The 22,423-nt window shown below is 38.3% G+C and overlaps 1 pseudogene; it reads right to left on the reverse strand.

The window, feature by feature from the left end:
* The window catches only part of LOC107545921 (KATNB1-like protein 1), a 54,715-nt pseudogene extending 38,347 nt beyond the window's left edge, over nucleotides 1-16,368 (reverse strand).
* Nucleotides 16,369-22,423: the final 6,055 nt, after the last annotated feature.

Here is a 22,423-nt window from a genome sequence, read left to right on the forward strand (position 1 = left end):
ACTGCTTCATGCAACTAAAAATCATTGATTATAAGAAAAAGAAAAATTATTTTCACCCTTATCATTCCATGAAGCCCCTTTCTGAAAATTAAACTACAGTCTTATTTCTCCCTAATCACTCCTTCTCTTCCTTCACTGGAGCTAATAAAAATGGTGTTCTTTTGATATTCAACTTTTGGCTTATGTGTCAGGTACACCTACAGGTTAATGTTCTTATTGACTATATCTTTCAACATACTGCTACTCCAAATACAAATTAAAACAGCAAGTTCAACCTTATGTTTGTTGTTTTCTTTAAGGTACTGTGATTTTAATGATTTTTTTTCCATCATTGGCTTTGGAAAAAATATTGTATTTTAGATTTATTTGCCATCAATTTTCTTAACAACATTTAAAAAACAACCTAGTGTTAGCTTCACTTGCAAGAGCAGTGAGATTTAAGGTGTCTGACAAATACATACCCTCACCCAAAATTTCTCCCTTGCTATTCTTACATATCCCATTTTTAAAGGGTTCCACCATTTTTAAAATAGCTCTGGGATTACCCTGTAAAATGCACATGCCTGTGGAAAGGACACAGCCTTTAAGCTGTAACAGTTATTAGCCCTGGTACGGGGATCAATTTGTCAACTGTCACCTTAGAAAATGGACTGCCATCCCCAGTCTTCTGTCATAGAAGAGGTAAAGTTTAAGAGGGGAATAGGCCTTTGGAGAGATAAAAAGGAAGCACTAAACGTTACTACTAAGAGAAGACACCAAAATGGTACCCTGAAATCCAGGAGCCTGGGTTACCAGAGCCCACTGGTAGGCCCAGATGTCTAGGGGGAGAAAGATGCAGAAAATGTGCCATTGAGAAAGGTAGAGATAAGAAATATGAAAGTAGAAGTTGGTGTATCTCCCAGTTTTGCTTACTTTCAAATTCTCCTTTAGATGACATTGCTATCTAAGTGGGAATGAAAAAATTCTAGTGTGGAAAAATGGCTATGTTTTGCTCTCATTATAAAGACCACAGTGAGAGAGTCGTTGTGGTGTGTGGTTGAATGAGTGACTCTGAGTCACATGGGCCCGGGTTCAACTATACCAGCTCAGATAAGAAACGGCCGTGTGAACTTGGGCAGTTACTAAACTTTCTTGTTTCTTCCAGTTTCCTCATCTGAAAAATCAAAAAGTTAAATGTAAAGCAACTAAAAAATAATTAATGCTCAATAAAGCATGGCTTATTATAATTGTTATTATCAACAGCAAGGCATGTATGTTCTCTGGATTAGAATACAGCTTTGGCATCTCATGTATAAAATGAGAAAGATGGACAACAGGAACTCTAAGGATATAAACAATTAGCAAATTCTGGGACTCTGATCATCAGTCTGACAAGACTGCACATAAGAGTGGATGTATACTGTCTTACATTGTCAATAGTTATGAATTTGAATATCGCTACATATTCAGAAGTGTATGTAAAAATGAATGAAGATTCCTGAGGTATGTGACATTCTTTAAAAAAATAAAGTGACTAAAAGATCTTAAACACTGTTTAATAATTGCCCCATTCCCCCATGCTTTCTAAGAAATAACAGAAAGTATATCATTAAATGCCCTTAAATATCTCATGAAATCTATATAGAATTTTATGAAATGAGATCTAAAATGCCTTCCCGTATGTAAAACCATGTGAGTATAACTACAGAAAACATCAAAGTTTTGACTCTTACTTTTTACTTGTAGATGATTTGACTACAGTAAGTATAAACTGTGTACCAAGTGTACCTACTAAAATATTGTTGTTGTTGTTTTCTTTATTTTTTCTATTTATGGCCACATATATTTCTTACAAAGCTTAAAATTTCTTTTTCAAATCCAAGAACATCCTATTCTGAAACACACTGAAATTGTTTCTCCGCAAAGTACATCTTAATTTTGTTTTTATTGGACACAATTGATAGCATCAGTAGTACAATTCCCCTCGGAATCACTTTATGGAAAGTGAGTGTCACTAGGAATGATCTAGCACAAGGTGAAAAGCACCTGCGACTCTCTAACAGATGAGACAGATTCTATGCCGTATAACAGTAATGCTCCCTACCTAAATTAGGCATACAAAAAACAAATTTTAACACCAGAGATATTTTCCCCTCTACATAAACATGATCCTGTGCTTGGGAACCACTCATAGCGTTTTGCTGCTTTCTCCTGTGAAGAGCCGAGTTAACTGAAACTAATCTGTTCAGTAGGAGCACCGCGAAACCCCGGGACATGGGCCAAGTAACCGCACAATTCTAATTCAGACACATAACATTTGCCAAGTCCGCTTCATTTCACCAAAGGTTAAACATCTGGCAACATCTGTTCTTCATGGCAGTCGGCCTGCGGAGCAGGTACCGTTACCCAGAACCCAGCTAATGGGGGAATTAGCTCACTGCTCCGCTGGCTGCTTCCAGGGGGAATGGGATTATGGTTTTCTCAGTGCCTCAGAATTTTCAACTCATCAGCCACACAATTTTCCTTGTTCTCATATTTAACTTTAGCAAAATTGCAAGTCATGGCCAGGGAAAGAGAAAACGCCAAGGGAAAATCAGTATTTTAATATGTAGTACAGTTATGCACATTTTAGAATAAATGTTGAAAAGAAAGATTTCACCGATTTTCAAAACGAATTATTTTTACGTTTTCTGATTAAATTTCCTTATCACACCTTTAAGATTCACATTTATTCTTGCTTGATCACGAACTGGTCTTTTCAGCTATATCCTCATACATGAATAATAGCGATGCCAGCGGTGGCTGCAGCTGCTGTGAAAAGGCAAGGCTCTTAAAAGTAACTTGCCTGCTTTTTACATTATTCAAGAACTAAAAATAGGAGATTGAATTATAAATCTAGAAGACAAGCTGTGCAACCTAGAAGCTAAGACCCTTGATGTAGATACAAAGATCTTTAAGAAACTTCAAGTTCAATGATTTTTATTATACTAACGAGCCAATGATGAGTACATTAGACTATGCCACTCTCTCCAGCTGTGAAGTTTCGAAAAGATTAGGTACAGCAGATTATATTGTGTACAAAATACTTTTAATCCTTTCTTGTGACTTAAAATGTAGAGAGAAGTGTGTGTATGGAGGGGGTGAAGCTGATGTTAATTTATTTTCATGAGAATTTTGGAAATAGAATAAGTGGTATAAAAGACATTTGTATTTCACATCCTAATATAGCAATGGTTTTTAAGAAATGCCTCTCTAAATGTTTTGTGTTAGGCAAATATTATGAGAACACTGAACTTTTTCATTCATTGTTTCGTTTTCTATATAACTGTTTTATAAGAGGAAAAACAAATTTTTATATTTTTAGTATTATGATAAATTGTGATTTCGATCTTACCAACTGCCTTGCTGCAGTTACCTCAAACCCTGTCACCGTCTCATGAAGCGCATTTCTTTTGGATACGCGATTTCCAGATCAGACAGGGGTTCTATAAAACATCGCCAAGGCGGCAGCAGGACATGCAACACTTTTTTTTTTTTTTTTTTGGTGGGATGGTAAACGGAGGGCACATTCAGAGAACCACTAAGAGAAGAAACACAAGCCTTGCCAAAGAAGAGATGAAGAATAATCTTTGCATTCATACATTCATATTCATGAGAGAGAGAGATAAGTATACAATAATATTGCTTAACCTTGGAGGAATTTACGACCCCTTTACCAATTAAATATATAGGGTGCTGCAGGAACAGGAAGGAAAAGCACTGCAATGTAACTACATGGGAAAGTGCTTACAGCTATTTATACAGAGTTGAGTGAGGAAAGACAATCTTTGTGGAGAGTTGGGAAGGTAAGTATGTCCAAGACAGACTTTAAGGCTGGAGGTAGGTCGACAAGGGTAAAGTGACAAGATTTTCAAAATTCAGAGGCAATCAAACTGATAGTTCAGTAAGGAGTCCTGAGTAACCAAGGGAAAGTGACGTGCTGTTAATTTCACAGAGAGGTGGCACCTTATTGCTTCATCCCAGAAAGTGCAGCGGGCCATACATGAAATCTTAAAAGCTGCTCTACTCTACTGGGCTCCGCATCTCATAACATTGTGCCAACCCGGTGCAGGATGGCGATCCCCAAAGAAACTCACCCCACAACCACCAGTTTAGGAGCAGACCACCAAATGACAATCAAGGGAACCATTAAAAAAGAATGGGCGCTCGCTATTCTTACCCTCAGAATTGAACAGAGTAGATAACGTTTTATATCCAACAGACTTAATAAAATTTAGGACCAAACCACCTTTTAAGAGCAATCATATATCAAAAACCCAAAAACCCTATTAACAGAAACCTATATCCTACTGACCTGGGAGTCAGACTCTGAAACACCAAGAGTTTTTTTTAATGTTTTTCCCCTATGGTTTTGCCTTCTGCTTGAACTTAAAATAAAAGCCTGTACAATCCTCACTTGGTAACCACTAAAATAAGTGATTTTATCTACTGGAAGGAGTTTTCAGTTTGCACCTTTGCCTCTCCAAAGGCCTGGTAGACAGATCCAAACCTAACCACAGGCGCAAAGCTACCCCCACTCACTGGGACGAAACCTATTCAGGACAAACGCCTTATCCTCATCTTTATTCATACCTACTAAACTACTGATAAATTACTGTATCTAAATAGGTGTTGTTGTTGCAGCTATGATTTTTTTGCCTTTTCATTTCCCTGTCCCATGACCTGGCATGCTCCTCCCAAGTTCTTTGGTATTTTTTTTTTCCTTTTCTCAGATCACATACTCAAAGCCAGATGAAGATGTGAAAAGGCCTTAGCACCTAAATCATGATGGCCCACAAGAACGTAAAAACAATTGTATCATAAAACACAAAATCATTGAAAATGAAGCATAATAATTATTTAGTAATCCTGTTGCGCTTGTTTCTTCCATTTCTTTTGTATATTTTAACTGGACTTCTTTCTAACTGGACCTCTATCCAGGTATTTCACTTCAGAGCATGATAAACTAGTTAGGGAATGAGGAAGGGGATGGGGGGAGGGGAGGGGAGGGGAGGGGAGGGGAGGGGAGGGGAGGGGAGGGGAGGGGAGGGGAGGGGAGGGGAGGGGAGGGGAGGGGAGGGGAGGGGAGGGGAGGGGAGGGGAGGGGAGAAAAGGGGGTCACAGTGATCAGTCAAGAATATATGCCATAGCAAGAGGTTTAAAATTTGTCTCTTTACTAAAACATAACTAAATTGAGTCAATAACGTTATTGTTGCTGCTTTTGTTTCATTTTGTGTGTACACCTGACAGATGGATTTTGTTGCTTTCACATTAGCTGGTTGGCCTTGTTATGGTGGTTGCACTTCATTTCGTCTACTCATCCTTTAGGTCAGGGATTTTCAAAGTGTGAGCCTCAGACCAGCAGCATCACTATCACCTAGAGATGCAAATCTCAGGCCCCACCCCAGATCAGAAACAGACAATCTAAAGTTTTGTACCCAGTGGTTCGGTTTCAACAAGCTCTCCAGGAGATTCTGACACATGCGGGGTTTTGAGCACCCCTGCTCTACTCATCTATTAGCCTGGATTTTCAAAAGCACATTTCTCGCTGTGCTCCCGATTCTCTCCTCAAAGTACTTCAACTTTTCCTAGTTCCTCTTCAAAATACAGTCCAGACTCATTTTAGCATAAAAACCATCATGTGGCCCAATTCATAGGTTGCTCCTATGCTCTAACCTTCTACCCACACAGCATGCCAGCCACACTGAAATTCATTTATTTCCCCTTGTTACCTATGCACATGTTATTTCCGATTATTGGAAAACCCTACATATCCTTTTAGATCCAGAAAATTCCTAGTTACTCTTCAAGTTTCCCTCAATTATTGCCTCCCGCATTCAGTTTTCCCTCAGCCGCCCCCCACAGTGTTCACCCCATAAGGCATACGTAGGCATTCTTTCTTCGATGTGCTCTCTTGACACTCTCTACATATGTACCTCTACCACTTTGCTTTTCTAGACATGTTTTTAAATTTGTCTCTTTTTTTGAAGGGGAGAAGAATATGTCACCCCAAAATATGCTGTTTTGGTATATTGATTCTTTTGAATTAAGGTCATTTAAGAAACCACTGGTGCAAAAAGAGCACTCTGATTCTCCTTTGCCACACATACCACCCCCCCCCCCCAGAAGCAGAAAATAAATCTTCCACATGAAAAATAGCCCCTTGTACCAGAAGAGTAGAAGGCATTCTTATCACCAGAAATAGGGAATGTAGGGCCAAGCAGGCTGTGTACATAAACCTTGTTACTTCCTCACTAATCTACAACCCCAAGCCAACCTCTTCGTTTTGTTAACTCTTAATAATTTTGTTGTTTCTTTGTCTAAAAAGTATAAGAGTTCCCTGCTTTGGTCATGTTTGTATGTCTCATATCTTTATGGAGGCTCCCATACATAAAAAATTAAAGTTGTGTTTTTTTCCTGTAAACCTTGTCAATTTAATTATTAAACCAGCCAAAGAACCTAGAAGAAAATTTTTTTCTCTCTAACACTTTTTTTTAGATAGAAACTTCTTAGAGGAAAGAGAATGTGCCTAACGATGTCATTCATCCTTGCGTCACAGGTGGCTATACCTCCCTGTAGGGCGGGTCACTGCTTCCATTAAAGCGTGATGGCTGCATCCCACTGATCCGAGCATCGCCTGTCGTGTGATCTGAACTTTCCACAATACAGTTGTGAACCATAAAGGAAAGAGCTTTTAAACTAGATATTGAAAACAAGTCAACAAATAAAAAGAAAGCGAAAACATGCTTGCAAAATAAATACACGGATGTTTCAGATGAAAAATAATGGAACAAACAATGCTTACATTCTCCTGTGAGCTTGCAATAATGTAAGGGGCCAAGAGTAAAGCAAGGGCAGGAAAACAAGAGTAAATTGTTCAGAAGCTGTGGCTAATGAAGGGTTTTCAGACCTCAGTTACTTTTACAGTGTAAGTATAAAGACAAGGCCTTGCCACAGAGCACATAAGACATTGGAACTGAGAAGTCGGAATAAAACGGGGATTGTAAAAAGACAACACACGAAGGGAAACAAATGACTAGGCAATATGTTAAAGCCAAGAAGGACACCCCCAAAGAATCTTGTCTAACTCATCTCAGACTTAATGTGAAAAAATAATCTCGGGAATTTCTAAGAATAGACTTCATTCACATACATTTATATTCTGAATATACATTATTCAGAAACTGCAACGAAAAAAGCCCTAATGAACAGTGATCAGGACTTACGGTTTCAGTTCTGACATGTAAAGAGCTTGGAAGTCATCACTGAACAGTCGAATGTCACCAACCCTTCTTAGATCCATCGGAGAACTGAGGTCACACAGCAAACTGCTGCTTGAAAACTGGAGAAAAGGTGAATATAAAGAATCACAGCTGAGATAAATTTTCCAGCTGGAACCAGTAATTCTTAGGAACATTTAAATGGTAATTGACTAATTCCTGGGGGCTGTGTGTGGACTCCTTTGAGAATTTAAACTCCTGGGGGCCTAGTCTTACGGGAGCCCCCACACTTTCATAGGTTTACCTTCAAGAAACTCCTCAAGGGAGACTACTTTACCAGAGATTTATCTGATCTGGGAGAAGGGCAATAAACATAGACAACTCTATACCTCTGTAGCCTTCGTAGTTTACTTAGGAGGAGAGAAAAAAAAGATAGTCTAAGAAATGCTTTTGAAGATAACAGTCCACAGACTCAGTACCACCAAAAAACAAAAACAAAAACCTAACTGATACTTAATCATTCAATTTTAGAATGCTTTGCATTCCCGTTTGAGTATGTCCCACATTTCTGTACTGGTCTTATTTCCATTCTTTTACTTCCTCTCTGTGATTTAGTTCATATATTTTCTATTGACCTGACTTCTGAACCTTGGCCCTGACTTCTGCTGTGTTGAATCATTCAAGTACTATATTTTCAATTCCAAAAATCCCGTGTTATTTTTTGTATCGATTTGAACTCTCTGGGTAAGTTAAACATCTTTTAATCCATTTTCCATATTTTAATCTATTTCATTAGCATATTTATAATAGTTGCTTTAATGTCTTTGTTCTGCTAAATCCAATGTATATTCCATCTGTGGGTCTGACTATAGTGCCTGCTTCTTCTCAAGATTTTTAAACATCTTCTAATTGTTATAACTCTGGTTTATATTTTACATTAAATATTGTGCATTAAAAAACTATAGAGGTTATAGATGATGTTATTTTTCTCTCAGGAGAGTCCCCTTTGTGAGATATGAATCTAACTGGTCTTTAATTGGATCAGCCACCTTCTGAAGGCTTAGAATGTCTGTTTTAAATATTTCTCACTCTTTAAGTATTCTTATCTGGAAATTTTATAAGAAATATAATAAATCTTATTAAACTTATTTTAAGAGCCCTTTTCCAGAAAACACTTATTTTGCAAAAATTGCTCAAGGGCTCTTCTAGGAAGATGCCCTAGCTAAATCAGGGAAGTTATGTGGAATATAAAAAGAGCCCAATGAATGAAGATATTGAGGAGTTGGGAACAAATTCAATCTTTTAATAACAGATTTGAAATTCTAAAATATCACTTTGTATTGAATTACTATATTCATTTTATCTTTCACATCTGCCTCTTAGCATCTAACATTATTTTTAAAAAGGTACAAGATATTTGCTAAATTAATAAAATAATTAGAACTTTTAAAGTTGAATACAAATAAAATTTTAGTTACAATTTGATCCTAAAACTAAGGATCCTCAAACATTATTATTTTTTTTAAACATAGTATTTTATCTGGTGACTTTAATAGCTGTATGGAAAAAAGACAACTTCCATTCACACTGGCCAGCCTCCTATCTCAAGGTTTTCTACACACCTTGGCTATAGAGAAAATAAAAAGGAGAAAGGCACATTTGGGTAAAATCAGATATGATAGGTTTTACTCCACTCCCTGAAAACACTCCCAAGACACTCAGCCATAAGAGTGGACACTCAGGTTTCTTTCCCTGGGTTTCTCTGCTGCACAAGCAAATTTCCCCCAGGGTCTCTGCAGACTCAGACGCTGCAGAATGACTAGGATCCTCACCTATTAAGGAGTAATGGGTATATGAATACCTGGCTGTACCCTGTTCCCGCTCCCACACCTACCCCCAACACCAGCTGAACTCCGGTGACACAGCTTTATTGTGTCTGAGAACAGGGGAGCACTTCCTAATGGTTTTATTAAAGGCAGTTAAGTCTAATCAGATTGAACAACTAATCAATTATCATCATAACCTTATTAGTTGAAGCACAGAATGCACCATTTCTTCCAAGTAATTTCTCAAGAAATTAAATTCCATAATTTCATTTGAGATATTTCCATAAAACATAATTTTTTTAAAAAGAAGAGGAAAAATATGCACTTAACTCCCAACCCCTCTCAGATGGCACATTGTAAAATCTTTCCATTTCAATTAATAGTCTGCAGCTTTACCTACATGCTTAATTGTCAGCTGGGCAAAGAGGCACGAGAGGAGAAGACTATATCGTGTATTCATTACAAACTACCATCTTTTTTATCTTAACCTGGAAACACATGGCCAGGAATCCTCTGTTCCCTTCAGAACAAATGACAAACTGTATGGGGTGCTAAGATGGAATTGGGGAGAATTGGAGTTTATGGGCCCAAATATATCTCCAACCACTATATCATGCAAGTCCAAATACAGCATACACTGTACATGAAATATCCATTTAATATTCCAAATCTTACTTGTAGATGATATGGGCTTTTGATTTATGAATGGATTTGGCACTGGAAAAAAAAAAAAAAGTAGAATCTGCAGGATAAAAAACTTTAATGCTAAATAGAGGTAAGTTAGGAATGGACTTGGATGGATATAAATTTGATCATTGGGGGGGCTGGGTTGAACTTCATTATATATGAAGAACACATAAGTAAGGAAGAGGATTTCAATTGATTATTTTATAGGCTAACTTAGTTATATTTGTAACCATTTCTTTTTCTTTTTGTGTGGAATAATAGGACATTTTGTGACCTATTAAGCAATCTGATTCTGTAACTGGAATAAAATTATTGACAACAGCAACCTAGTATTGGATATAAGTTGAAACTTTATCAGTAAAGTTTAGTTTTTAAAAATATATATAGGTCTATTTGCCTCAATAATATGAAGATGTATTTTCTTTATAGACTATTATTAAGGATATATATACTTGGTTACAGTGTACATTATATTCATTTGTTTAGTACCTATTCTTCCATTTCATCTCATCTCTAACTGTTCCTTTTTTTTGTTTTTGTGTAGGTATCAGTTTTCCCTCAGATGTTCTCATACGCTCCCTGTGTGTAGGAAGAAGCTGACCTCACCCATAGCTTCTCAGTTGGGTCCAATTGAATTGGTTGTACCCCACCCTCCCTCGTCAATGGTTGGTTTGAGAATAGACATGTGACACAACTTGTACCAATGGGACTTGAGAAAATATTTTCTGGAAAAATGACTTAATCATTTCTTTACGTTCTGGAAATAATTATTTAAATAACCTTGTCCACCCTCTTTTATTGTCATGAGTTGATCTAAAGTCTGGGAATAATTCCATGGTCTTAGTAACAATCTCATGATGAAACCAACACATGGAACGAACGAGTCAGAGGCAAAGAGTTACTGGGGAAAAGAGTGAAAGACACTGAGTTTACTTAGTTGTTTTAGCCAAAAATTAATATTAAGTTTATAAGTTAAAACAGCTTTATATCAATTGTTCCTGAAGGCATCTAAATGATAGAGTGAAAGTAATTTTTCTAAAAATGACAGGGTTTTCCACATGGGTATTTCTCTCTGATTTTTTCTCTCAACTATTTGGGAGATCAGAGAATGAGTCTTTTAAATTATTCCAGACCTTGCCTTTGTCGTGTAGCTTTTCCTCTTATCACAGACAGATATCAAGACTGTGTATTCTTGATACCAACATGTGAAAAATTAATTTCTGCTGAAAATTGAACTTCGGACTTTCATATCTCAAAATTTTAAAGTCAAAATTTTATCACTTCAGCTTAAGAACATTTCTAATAGCTTTTTATCATTTACATTGACATCTCTGGAACAGGTCCTTTTGTCACAAAAATGGTAATAGTCTGTTTTTTCTTCCAGGTGTTGTCATAAACTTTATGTGTACAAGTCACTCTAATCTGACAACTCAAAGAATCCTAAATATTGTCTACACCGCATGATGCAACTCTTGCTTGTGAGAAGATGAAGTACTACTGGAAAACCAATACATCATGGTCTATCTGGGTATTAATTTGGATTAATCTATCTTGCTGTCATAAAGCTATTGGTATATTGTTCATTCTGAGACAGTCCTTTATTGACTTCATCATATATCAAATATACACACCACAGAAATCTATTCGTGGATTTTAAAATACAATTATGTTCATTGAAGTATTAAAATGCAAAATATTCTTCTATATACTGGGGAATAATAAAGTTGATACAAAGGGACACGAATGCAGAGATGAGAATAAGACTAAGTCCTTGTCAACAAAAGAGATATTAGGGAAGATGGGGAGGAAATTTGAACAACAAATAATTCAAAATAAGGAGCAAAGCTGGGGGTTTGTGCTTGTGTGTGTTTAGTTTTACTTTTTGTTTGTTTTTGGATACCTTAGTGTAGAAGCAGCTAGATTCTAGGTTTTGAATAGAAAAATGTTTTTGTATATTATGTTCATTTTAATTAATATCATGTTGGAATATTTAATAGTGGAGTATCCTGGTTTTGACATACAAATACTTCTAAGTACAGAAAAAGTGTAGAAAAACATAGACAATATTGGAACTATTTTTAGTTGGTATATTTTTTGTCTTATAATTACAAAAAAGGGGCTTCATTAAATTTTCTCCATCATCAGGAAGTGAGGTCCCTGCCCTTATTTGAGGAGACACTCAGGGTAGGGGACCCAGGCAGTTTTTAATTTTTTTAATTTTTTTATTTGTGGTTTTTGGGGGGAGGTTGCTTTTTTCTTTTCTTTTTTCTGTTTTTATACTTCATTTTTTCATTGCATAATTCGTTTTAACTAATAAATAAAAGTTACTGTTTGTATTTTAAATTGTGCCATTCCTGAGCATGAGGTACATTCATAACTCTGTGCAAGCCTCACCACTATCTAGTTGCAAGATGTTCCATCAGCCCAAAGGAAACCCTGCACCAAAAGTCCTCACTCCCCACTCCTCCTGCCCCTGGCAACTCCTAGTCTGCTTTCTGTCTCTGTTCCTTTACCTGTTCTAGATGGTCCCTATAAACAGAATCTTATGATAGGTGCCTTTTTGCATCTGCTCACATATTTGTGTTTGTTTTTATCTGAAATGGCATTTTTGTTATTGGAAATCCCAGATGGATTAGAGATCAGATGTAAAAAAAAAACAAAACAAAAACACAAGCCCTTTTAGTAAGTATGTGCATCATCTTGGGGTAGAGACCACTGTGCTAAGTGTGACCCCAGGGCCAGAAGCCAGTCAGGCAACAGCTGGCTCTTCCTATGTCTAAAACAAAAATGAGAAAAATGCAGAAATCTGGAAAGAGAAACCACAAGCTGAAAAGCACTTCTCAGAACCTAAGGCCAGGGAAAGTTTTCACATCCCTCTGGTGCAGAAAACTCTAGAAAGTTGGTGTTTTGTAAAGGGACAAAGGGAAAACAAATGCATTTCCAGCAAGAGGCAATGCTCATGCCAATACATGTCAGAGATGTCCTACCTCCCCGATGGGGACACACACACTGTAAATACTAGGGAGAGAGCACTGTTGCTGTGAGGCTGGCAGGCTTCTGGTCTGATGATGACCAGCCCTGGACAAAGTGAGGCAGCAGAGGCCCCAGCAGATCCCCTGGAGAGAAGGGGAAAAGGCCCTGCCTCCAGGAGAACTGTGTGCAAGACCTGTCAAAGCTCCACAGGTGCCCCCTGCACCTGGCAGTGTTCCTCCTCGGAGGTTACCCCACAGAAATTCTTGCACAATTGTTTAAAGATGTATTTTTGAGATTACCCATCAGAGCACTGATGAAATAGCCAGCAATTGGAAAAAACACGAATGTCCATTGAGAGGGCATGGGATCCACCAATCCTGGTCCACTTGTACAAGGGAAGCTGAGCAGCTGCTAAAGTGGGTGTAAGGGTCTCTATGTGCTGACAGACGAAGACCTCAGGGGTCCTCACACATAAGACATGCGGACCGGGCGTGGCTCAGCGGTTGAGTGTCGACCTGGGATCCAGGTGATCGGGGTTCGATTCCCAGTCAGGACACATGCCCGGGTTGTGGGCTCGATCAATGACTCTCTGATCATTGATGTTTCTATCTGTCTCTCTCCCTCTCCTTTCCTCTCTCTGGAATCAATAGAGATATATTAAAAAAAAAAAAAAAGACACACAGACCAACCTTCTGCATTCAGGACCCCACCAGCTAGCCATATACATGTGATTTCAACAGGCAGACATGCATATGTGAAAATGACAAGATATTATATAGAGAGAACCCTAAAGATTCCACCAAAAACCTACTAGAACTGTAGTAAAGTAGCAGGATACAAAATAAATATTCAGAAATCAATTGCATTTATACACACCAATAATGAACTATCAGAAAGGGAAACTAATAAAACAATGCCATTCACAATTGCATCAAAATAAATAAATCTAGAAATACATTTAACCAAGGATGTAAAAGACCTCAATAGTTTGTCTGGATTATCACATGGCCTTTCTCATCATTTGACTAACAAAACAAATAAATATGCTAAAAAGTTGCTTCACAAGATAGGTTGAAATGGTAGTTATGAGTTCTGTTCAATTCAAATTATACAACAGTTTTTCTAGAGCAGCTTTTTCCTATAGTAATCTAACTTCAGGGCTTTTGCTTAAATGACTAAAGCTGCCATGCAATCTCAATGAAGCTTTATGTGAGAATTAGATAAAATAAATTATTCCAGATGATTACAGTTTTCAAATGGCCCATTCTTAGCATATGAATATTCTTTCTTTATCACCATATCATTTATATTGATATTATCACTATATTACATTTTAAGTAATAATCTAGTTCAATTTATTGGGCACTAATTACTTCCATTAATTTCTCTAGCCTACATTTTATTCTAACACCAACAAATATTGAACATTATAATGCTTAAAGACCTCTCTTTCTATTCTATGCAATGAATTTCTTTATCTTCACCCAATTTCCTCTTATCCTTGGTCTTAATGTGAACATCATGGGAAATTTTTATATTTTTTCCCTGGTCCTCAATACAGTGGGGACTTATATGGATGTTTCTAACGCCCTGACTGCCACCCAATCCACTCCCCCTACCCCAGTTAATAGACTCTGGCTGGTGAGTAAACAGGGAATATAGTTGTCGGACCTCAGATGCATCACTCCATGCTGGGTAGAGTCCATATTTTGTAATTTTCCTTGTCTTCATCAAAAATGTGTTGATTTTCTCTCCCATCTTCAGATATTGTTTTTAGACTAATATATCTATAGTTGCTAATATATTAATTTATTGTCCTTTCAAAAAACACATTTTAATAAGGGCCTCCTTTCTCTAATAAAAAGCAGCACCTCTCATAAGCCTTCAGGTTTATTAGTTTCCTAGCGATGCTGAAATAAATGACCGCTAACTGGGTGGCTTACAACAGAAACGTACTTTCTGTCAGTTGTGGAGGCTAGAAAGTGCCAGCGGAACCATGCTCTCCCTGAAGGCCCTGCAGATGTGCTGTCCTTTCTCTAGCTTCTGGTGTTGCCACCAATTCTTTGTAAGCCTTGGCTCATAGAAGCATCATTCCAAGCTCTACTTTCATCATCACAAAGCCTTCTCCTTGTGTGTTTTCTGTCTGTCTTTTCTCCTCCTCTTATGAGATCACCAGTCATATAGGATTAAGGTCCACCCTAACTCTGTGGGACTTAATCTTAACTTGATTACATCTGCAGTGATCCTATTTCCAAATAAGATCCCATTCACAGATACCAGGGGTTAGGACCTCAGCATATCTTTTGGGAGCGCATAGTTTAACCCACAATACCAGGTGTTGTACCACAATCTTCCAGTTCTTCCCAGATGGTTAGAGAGGCTCTAGCCCAAAACACTGGGCTGCATGCAGTTTAAGTTGCCCATCAACTGCACTTTTCATGACATAAAGTGATTATGCTTTCACATCCTTTATGGTTGAATGTAGATATGCATGGCTGTTGCTCTCAATATTAGAGCCACAGCAACGGAAAATTAAGGGAGGTATGCTAGGCCAGCACTGAAGTGAAAAAAGGCCAATAATCTTCCTCATGTATCATCTGAAATTTGTCAGGTAAATTCTAACTTCAAAATTTTTGTTTTAGTGTTAGTGACTAGAAGCAAAATAAACAGTTTGATTTGCAGGCTGCTTGCTATGCTTATGACATTAGAGCATTTGAAAAATATTGTTGGGAAGCATAAACTAAGAAAATTTAATATGGAAGTCATTGATACAGTCTCAGGAGGAGCACTTTTTCAAACAATAGATGCATTTTATTGCTGCTTTTAGAATTCACTACATTTTCAGCAGTCTTTCCATATAAATATTAAAGGTATCTTAAAGAGTAATTTATATGCAAATATATGGATATTAAATATCACATGATTGTAAAGCTATTAGATACTGTTTTTAAGGCTACAGGAAAAACTAATTTGTGCCTGACTAATTCATATTTTTGATATTTCAGTAAGGGTTCAGCTTAATTTCACCTTTGCTTTATGAGAAAATAATTTGCTAAGCATATTTATCTTGTGAAGAAATTGCCCTGCTTATGTGACAAATTGTATACATATTCCTTATAGCCTGGAAACATTTACATATGAATAATTGATACACTAATTATAAATCATTCTTAGATGTTAGTTAAATTATGTTTTCTAAGTTCCACTTCTATAGGAAACTGTTGAGTTCAAGGCTGAATACAGTATGGTAGAAGGTGTTATAAAACAACATTTCTATATAAGAAAAAGCTTCTAAATCCAGTTTTACTTATTCAAAGAGACCTATTCTTATTTTAGATGAAACAGCTTAGAACATAATCTTTCCTTTATTAGATGCTATTTTTAATAACATCTAATTTACTTATTAGATGTTATTAGATGGTAATTTGTTCACATTCTGAGAAAGAAAGCAAAATTTTAGTAGGTTGTTATTAAGGTTGATGGTTTCTAAAGTGAGTGGGAGATGACACCTGGGACACCAAGGAATTTACCTTGTACAGTGTGGAACCAAATACAGTTTCATTGGTTGACGTGAAAATGTTCAGGTAATTACCTGACTGGGTTGTTAGCACAAAGATGGTACTGAAGATGTCCATGTCTGACATCACTCGACAGGGTTCAGGAGAAGAGGGAAATCTGGCTGAATCTATTACAGAAATTTATAGAGCAGAAACCTTAACACATTCTAATTTTGTGACATGAGTCCTCAAGGAGTCAAACAGTAGTGATGGTTATCAAGAACAATGGGGAGAATTCATGCCCCAAAATCCTGGGAGGAAAACTGAGTGTGCGGTTCAGGCATTCCACAGGGAAGCAGAGCAGATCACACACCTGAGGCTTAGACAAATTCCACTGAGCACACGATTGTCATTTTACCCAACCCTTGCTGTTCCCTCACCTGTGCCTTGAGTAGCTTCAAGCCTGAAGATCCTTACAAGGCTTAAAAAACTGAAAAGAAATTGGAGGAAATACTGACAACCATCACCATACTAGATCGGTCATGGGTCAGCATGTCATCTTAAAGTCTACCTCACCTGATTACATGAGATCCATTTTATACAGTTAGGATGTCACCAGTTCCTCAGATTTATACAGTAGGGAGTTGATGAACATCTGTTAACTGTATTTTAGGCTTAGCTCTTCTAATTGAGTGAGGTTGTCATTTAAACTTAAGTTTAAAATTAGTGAGGAGAGTTTTAGCTTTGGGTTAGCTCTCATAGGAAGAGAAAGATCATTGTTATATGACCATACTTGATTTAACACAGATTTTTTGTGACACCAAATGATCCTTTTAATTTATAAACACAGTTCTCCTAAAAGATTGAACTATTATATAAATTGGGAAAAATGTTAAATATATTTGTTGTGTTTATATTGATATTTTAATATCAAGTGGCTGTTCCATTAGTGGTTGTGTCATATAGAGATTACAAAGATTGTGGCATGGGATGAATGCTTCTGAAAACCCTAGATGGTGCCCAGGGAAATTGAGAGGTGCAAGTTTTTGAGTACCTGGTTCAGAAAATGGGGGGGGGGGGGGGATTTAAAATCCCTATAGAATCTTTAAAAGGTTCCTTGTTTTCTACAACCACAACATAGATAACACTGAGTCTGATATAAGGGTTACAAAGTTGCAGTGCCATTTAAATGCGGAACTTCCACAGGTCTCTTCACTAACATGAAGATATGGTGAGGAAGACATTACCTCGGTTCTAATGTCTTCCACTTCATGCCTTTATGTTAGTGAAGTGGCCTGTGAAAACTGAACCCCTAAATTAGCCTAAACCTTCCTTCCTTATAGAAGCAGCCACTGCATACCTAAGAGAACCAGCATTACCATCCATAAAATCGTTCACCTCAGGCACTTGCCCCAAGGATACCTGATTCTCATAGACCCAACCTCACCATCTCTCATTGCCAGGAGGCTCATAAAAAGAGATTTTTATCCTATCCTAGCCCAAATGGAGAAGTAAAAGACCTACTCAGGGAAAAGATAGCCTTCATCCAAAAGAATTGCAGAAACTTGCTAATGTAAATATCAGCAAGGTGAACATGCCTGGGGAAAGGGAAATATCCAGACCTTCCAGGAATTATTGGAGGTTTTCTCTGAACTAAATCTAATTTAAACCAAACTCCACTATGATTCGTTGGTCAGAATAAGTAGCATTGGAAGTTGGTTTAAAATGAAGATGTAATCTGAGCCATCTGACAAGGCATCCAGTAGAATCATGGCCATACATTGTGCCTCTATCCTTGATCCTAGAATACATACTTAGTAACTGGAAGAATCCCTAAATTTGTTCCTGTGCAGTGAGGGTCATTATGGTAGGTGTATCAAATGGAAGCCATTAAGTAATAGTCTAAGGGCCCACCAACTAGCAGAGAGTGGTATGCAAAATAACCGTGGGTTCCTTCAAGTGCCCTTTGCTATGCTTTCTCTTCTGTTCAGTAACAAATAACTGCATATATAAAATTACCATATCTGGCATATGTATACATTTATTCATTCATTATTCAAATAGACAGATGATAGATAGATGATAGATAGATAGATGATAGATAGATGATAGATAGATGATAGATGATAGATAGATAGATAGATAGATAGATAGATAGATAGATAGATAGATAGATAGATAGAGTCTGAATCATTAACAGTGGATTTTATTTTTTTTATTTATTTTTTAAATTTATCTTTATTGTTGAAAGTATTACAGGTGTCCGATTTTTCCCCCCAAATGACCCCCTCCACCTCACTCCCACCCCCTCCCCAGGCCTTCACCCCATCATTGACTATGTCCATGGGTTATGCATATATGCATATAACTTCTTTGGTTAATCTCTTCCCACCCTCCACCTCCCTCCCTCTTTCCTCTGAAATATGATTGTCTGTTACATGCATCAATGTCTCTGGATCTATTTAGTTCATCAGATTCTTTTGTTCATTAGCTTCTTGTTAAAGCAGACCCTTCAACATTTCCTGTAGTGCTGATTTGGTGGTGATGAACTCCTTTAGCTTTTCCTTGTATGAGAAGCTCTTTATCTGACCTTCAGTTCTAAATGATAGCTTTGCTGGGTAGAGTAATCTTGGTTGTAGTTCCATGTTTTTCATCACCTTGAATATTTCCTGCCACTCCCTTCTGCCTGCAAGGTTTCTGTTGAGAAATCAACTGACAGTCATATGGGTGCTCCCTTGTAGGTAACTAATTGCTTTTCTCTTGCTGCTTTTAAGATTCTCTCTTTGTCTTTAACCTTTGGCATTTTAATTATGCTGTGTCTTGCTGTGGGCTCTTTGGGTTCCTCTTGTTTAGGACCCTCTATGCTTCCTGAACTTGTAAGTCTATTTCTTTCCCCAGGTACGGGAAGTTTTCTATAATTATTTTTTCAAATAGGTTTTCAATTTCTTGGTCTCTTTCTTCGCCTTCTGGAACCCCAGTAATACAAATGTTGGGCCTCTTGAAGTTTTCCCAGAGGCTCCTTGTGCTATCTTCATATTTCTGGATTCTTTTTCTTTTTGCTCTTCTAGTTGGGTGTTTTTTGTTTCCTCATGTTCCAAATTGCTGATTTGATTCTCAGCGTCCTCTACTCTATTGTTGATTCCTTGTAAATTATTCTTCATTTCAGTTTGTGTAGCATCGATTTTCTCATTTTTTTTTTGTGTGTGTGTGTCATACTCTTACTAATATCTTTGAGCATCCTTATAACCATTATTCTGAACTCTGTATCTGTTAGCTTGCTTGGATCTATTCCATTTAGTTCCTTTTCTAGATATTTCTTCTGTTCTTTCCTTTGTGACATGTTTCTTTGCTTCCACATTTTGGCTGCTTCCAGGTGTTTGTTTCTATGTATTGGGTAGAGCTGCTGTCTCCTGGAATTTTTAGAGTGGCTTTGTGTAGTAGGGTCCTGTAGGGTCCAGTGGCTCAGCCTCCCCAGTCACCTGAGCTGGGCCTTCTAGGTGCTCCCCCGTGTGGGCTGTGTGCACTGTCCTGTTGTAGTTGAGCCTTGGTTGCTATTAGCATCACTGGGAGGAACTGACCCCCAGGCCAATTGGCTGTGAGGACCAGCTGCAACTACAGCCAAAGAGCTGCTGTGCTGGACACACTCCTATGGAGCAGGATTTACTTCAGTGGAGCTTTGGTGTTCACCAAGTGTACCCCTTGAGTGTGTCACTTGTGGATGTGGTAGGGTTGTAATCCAGTGTGGTCGAATCTGACCACCAGGTGCACTGTCTCTGGGGCCTCCAGGGAGGTGCAAAGTCAGCCTGTGCCAGTGCCTTGCCCAGGGCCACCCAGCTTGAGCTACTCAGCAAACCGTAGTTGGCTGCTACTTGTGCTGGGCTTGGAGGTGCCCAGGAGAGGCCAAGCTATGAGCCAATGCAGGCTGCCGCTAGTGCCAGGCCTGGGCCACTTATCAAGCCGTATGGGGCACTCTGCTGCTTGTTTGAGAGATTTTAGGAAAGTCCTAAGCATGAGGCTTGAGAGGCCACTGGCACAGAAAAGCCCCTGGAAATGGCCTGGATGAGCTGCAGGTGGGGAGGGGCGGGGCCTCCGGGAATTAAGGGGCTGGGCCAACGGTGCGAGTCAGGTGCTGGCGATTCAAATATGGTGCCTGCCTGCCGGCTGTGTGCGGGGAGGACTCGCCAAAGTAGCAATGGCCTCTGCCAGCCCTTCTGCCTGGGAGGAAGCCGCCCTCCACCTCTGGCCAGATTCCAGGCAGGTTAGTTCCTCCCCGAGTGTCCCGGGTCCTTTCAGGCTGCTGCCCGGCGCTGGGCTCAGAGGGAGCGTCCGAGTGAGTCCGTGCCGGGCCCTTAAGAGGGGCTGCTGGGGCTCCCGCAGCCTCCGCGACCCTCAGGGACAGTCCCCGCTGGTTTCACAGCCCAGAGTTGTGGGGCGTCTCTTCCCGGCCCTGCAGCCCTGGGCTGGGGGCCCGCTGTGGGGCTGGGACCCCTTGCTCCTCCAGGAAACCTCTGCACCCGAGATTCCCTCCCCGGTTTAACCCGCGGCACCGGGTGTGGGCCCGCAGCCATGTCTCCGGGATTCAGCCCCGCCCCGCCCGCGTCTCCGCCCCTCCTCCCGGTCTCGGTGCTTCTTCAGCTCCCTGGTTGTGGGGCTTCTGTGCAGCCAGATCTCAGGAGGCTCTGATGACGGTGGTTCTGTATTTTAGTTGTAATTTTGATGTGGTTGCGGGAGGCGGCGGGTGCAGCTGTGACCTACACGCCATCTTGTTTCCTCTCTCAACACTGGATTTTAAATGTTTCTATGACATTGATAAAAGGAAATGCTTAAAATGTCACTGATTCAGTCTCTTCATCTCTAAATACGAGTAGCTTAAGTTAATAATCCTAAAGGAAGAAATATTAATGTCACTCATGAATTTAATAATTTTTGTCCAAAAATTTGTCTTAAAAATTAAAAGTTTAAGTGTTTACTGTCTTTATGATGATTAATTGGATTAGAAATCCTTAAAAAATTTAACAATATTTAAAATTATTTAAGGAATCCAAATTGATTTAACAACCTAAGTGTTCTGTCAACCATGAAGAAAAGATGTTAAATGGTCCCAGGTTAATTAGCTTTAAATGCTTAACTAGTCTTATCTAGTCTTTTGAGCTTAAACGCATAAGAATTTTTAAAATTTTATATAGTCTCAACTTGGTTTAAGACGGCTAACGACACTAAGCCTCATTTAATGAGGCATAACTAAGTTTAATGGAGCTTGACAATTTTAATGAAGTTTAAGTTTTAAAAATTATAAGACCCTCCCTTCTATTTAAGATTATGAAGATTTTTTTTAATATCTGGAGAGTATCTTAATTCCTAAGGCAATTATGAATATAATTAAAACCCATTGATAAATCAAGATGACTTCTAAAGGATGTAATACACTTTTTTGAACTGGAGGGAAAAGGCAATTTGGGGAACTGAAATTGTGAGTATTTCAATAAAATAGGAGATAATACAATAGAGTCTTAGAATTTTAAGGGGCCTTTTCTTCCATTTAATTTGATCATTTACGCAAGGCAGAATCTCTCTATATAGTATCCATGAAATACTGTCATTTAGCTGTAACCTTGAACAACGCCTGTGATAAGCTTACTACAGTACTCTACAAAGTACGTATCACAGTGGATTTTTGACCAACCGTTTGTGGGCAAATAATTATTTTACATTGAGATATGAAATGGTATTATGAAGCCAGCCTGACTTTCATTTGAACATTGACACCAGCAGTTACCAATTGCATTTATACACATAACTAGTAATAAAATATACTACTTAAGAATATGTCTTCTAAACGTAAGACTGAGTTTATATTAAAGCACCAATGCTTACTAGCTGTAATGCCTTAGGAAAGTAATTTAAACCTCTTGTATTTTCAGAAGGGAATTCTGAAAATATGGAAATTCAGTGGTTTGCCAGTTATAGTTAGAAGCATATTTAATATTAGGATGGAGACTTCCTAATTGCCAGTTCCAGTAATTAGTGTATATGTTATAATTAAAGTCCTCTGTTAATCTCTCTCTAACACTGCCTCCCACCTACCCATGTCTTTGTCTTGTATTCCACGTTTCCTTCAATGGAAATGCCAATAAAATATTACCATTGTGTATAATCATAATTGCGGTTGTGTCAAATAATTCTTAAGGATTTTTTCTCCTAC

This window comes from Miniopterus natalensis, chromosome 8 (genome assembly GCF_054644295.1).
Source record: "Miniopterus natalensis isolate mMinNat1 chromosome 8, mMinNat1.hap1, whole genome shotgun sequence".
Lineage (NCBI taxonomy): Eukaryota > Metazoa > Chordata > Mammalia > Chiroptera > Miniopteridae > Miniopterus > Miniopterus natalensis.